Here is a 3,167-nt window from a genome sequence, read left to right on the forward strand (position 1 = left end):
TACTGTCCATAGGGTCACAAAGAGTTGGACATGACTGAAGTGACTTAGCATCCACTCACATCATGCATCTTTAGATTTCCAGGCTGTTCAGCACTAATCCTTGGGCCTGCTCTGAATGTAAGTAATTTCTATGACAGCATCCCATTTCTTGGTATCATTTTTCTTAGCACTTAGGCTAAGATTGTTGTGTTAGTAACCATTGCTTCACAACAAGCCACTCTGAAGCTCAGCAACTTGTAAACAAAACATTATTTTTTTGATCACTACTCTGCTGAGTAGTTCTTTGAGTCTGGACTGGCTCTGCTTAACTTGATTTGTGTTCTCTGATGTGGCCATATTATTTTTAGAGTTTGACGGTGGCTAGATGATTGTGGTTAGCCTTATTCACATGTAGATTGGCAGATTTTGCCCATGCCATTCCAGTTCTCCTTCATGTCGTCAAGTACTTTGCAGAAAGCTTGCCAGAGGCATTTTTACACCATTGTCTTTAGTTTCAAATGCACCAAGAAAGGTCAAGCCTCAACAGATAAATGGCTTTAAAGCCTCTGCTCTAATCAGCTTGATTTTGTCCTGTTGGTCAAGACAGAACACATGACCAAACTCAGAGTTCAGGGGGCAGAGAAATAGAATCCTTTTTTTTTTTTTTTTTCCAAAAACCAAAAGCGATTTTACTAAAATTTACAAACTCACAAGTTGTTGGCCCTACTAGTTACAGTGAAGCTTTACAAAGAAAAAAAAAAAAACAAAAAACAGCACATCTTATGAAATATTCCCCACCATTAAAATGCCTTGTAGCCATTTTTAGGAACCTTAATGACTTCAATGTCTTTAAGGCTCGTAACATGGCTTTCCTATTGCCAGCATTTTCTACATTTTTTTAACAGTAATTTTTAAAATTTTTTGATGTGGGCCATTTAAAAAATCTTTGTTGAATTTGTTGCAATATTGTTTCTCTTATCTTTTGGTTTTTTGGCTGTGAGGTACATGGGATTTTAGCTCCCTAACCAGAGTTCACACCCACAAGCCCTGCATTGGAAGGTAAAGTCTTAACCACTGGACTGCCAGGGAAGTCCCTAGAATTTATTTCTTGATGGAAACAGATGCAAAATCACACACACACACACACACACACACACACACACATATATATATGGATGTAAAAATATATGTAGTCATCTTTTTCTAGAGTCCACCTTTTATTATTTACATTCTCCCCACATACAAATTATATTAACTCCAATTCTAAGATAATCAAAAGTCTTATTTGAATTATGGCAACAAACTTGAAGTTCAGTATCTCATGATATAGTTCAAGCCTAAGAACAGTGGTAGCTCCTTGGATGTGACTCCTTTGGCTCCATAGACCTATGAATTAAAAGAATGAGTTACATATCTTCCACAACCCAAACATACAATGGGGAGAGAACAGATAGAGTCAATTGACACTTTTTGTTCAAAGAGATAAGGGGAGGCCAATAGTAGCCATTGGCCCATAAAATATTTGAAATTTCACAGAACAAATATGTTAAACTCTTCTAGTCTGAGGGCAGAAAATGTACCTCAGTTAGGGTATGGTTCTGCTCATAGAGAGTGTCTCTTTACTCGATTATTCTCCATAAATATTGTCTTTACTTCCTGTTCCTAGAGCCACTGTCTGAAATACCCTTCCTTTTTCAAAAGAAGTAACGTAGGTTTGCTAATAAGTAGGTTTTTCATTTTCTCTCTTTCCCTGTATATTAGGGGACTCCAAAGCTTTGTTTTATTTTTTACCACTGTAGAAAAAACTGTGTGGGTTTCCTAAGAATGGTATTGGTATTCACTTGATTAGATAAATGCCACAGTCATATTCTGCACTTTTGAGACATACTTTTCATCATCTCGGGTGGTATATGAAACCTACCACCTCACATAGTTGTATTTTTTTTTTTTTTTGGATGAGAAAATGTAAGATACTTAGAAATTAAATAATTTAAAAGAACAAGGCTATGAGACATTTAAAGCACCTTAAAAGGCCTTATGTGTCACTGAAAACATCTATGATTTGATGTCTTAACATTCTACATACCTACCTCTGATCATGAATTAGTATTTGACTTGACTTGAGGCTATGGAGGTGATGGAATTCCAGTTGAGCTGTTTCAAATCCTGAAAGACGATGCTGTGAAAGTGTTGCACTCAATATGTCAGCAAATCTGGAAAACTCAGCAGTGTCCACAAGACTGGAAAAGGACAGTTTTCATTTCAATCCCAAAGAAAGGCAATGCCAAAGATTGCTCAAACTACCACACAATTGCACTCATCTCACACGCTAGTAAAGTAATGCTTAAAATTCTCCAAGCCAGGCTTCAGCAATATGTGAACCATGAACTTCCAGATGTTCAAGCTGTTTTTAGAAAAGGCAAAGGAACCAGAGATCAAAATGCCAACATCCACTGGATCATGGAAAAAACAAGAGAGTTCCAGAAAAATATCAATTTCTGCTTTATTGACTATGCCAAAGCCTTTGATTTTGTGGATCACAATAAACTGTGGAAAATTCTTCAAGAGGTGGGAATACCAGACCACCTGACCTGCCTATTAAGAAACCTGTATGCAGGTAAGGAAGTAACATTTAGAACTGGACAAAGAACAATAGACTGGTTCCAAATAGGAAAAGGAGTACATCAAGGCTGTATATTGTCACCCTGCTTATTTAACTTATATGCAGAGTACATCATGAGAAACGCTGGGCTGGAGGAAGCGCAAGCTGGAATGAAGATTGCCGGGAGAAACATCAATAACATCAGATGTGTAAATGACACTACCCTTATGGTAGAAAGCAAAGAAGAACAAAAGAGCCTCTTGATGAAAGCGAAAGAGGAGTGTGAAAAAGTTGGCTTAAAGCTCAACATTCAGAAAACTAAAATCATGGCATCTGGTCCTATCACTTCATGGCAAATAGATGGGGAAACAGTGGAAACAGTGGCTGACTTTATATTTTTGGGCTCCAAAATCACTGCAGATGGTGATTGCAGCCATGAAATTAAAAGACCCTTACTCCTTAGAAGGAAAGTTATGACCAACCTAGATAACATATTAAAAAGCAGAGACATTACTTTGTTAACAAAGGTCTGTCTGGTCAAGGCTATGGTTTTTCCAGTGGTCATGTATGGATGTGAGAGTTGGAC

The 3,167-nt window shown here is 37.4% G+C and overlaps 1 non-coding gene across 1 annotated transcript; it reads right to left on the bottom strand.

Moving 5' to 3' along the window:
* Nucleotides 1-787: 787 nt before the first annotated feature.
* LOC136173895 (small nucleolar RNA SNORA33) lies at nucleotides 788-913 on the bottom strand. The gene has a single exon (XR_010664360.1). It is a non-coding gene; the product is annotated as a small nucleolar RNA SNORA33 (small nucleolar RNA).
* Between the last annotated feature and the right edge of the window lie 2,254 nt (nucleotides 914-3,167).

Source organism: Muntiacus reevesi, chromosome 8, assembly GCF_963930625.1.
Source record: "Muntiacus reevesi chromosome 8, mMunRee1.1, whole genome shotgun sequence".
NCBI classification, from domain to species: domain Eukaryota; kingdom Metazoa; phylum Chordata; class Mammalia; order Artiodactyla; family Cervidae; genus Muntiacus; species Muntiacus reevesi.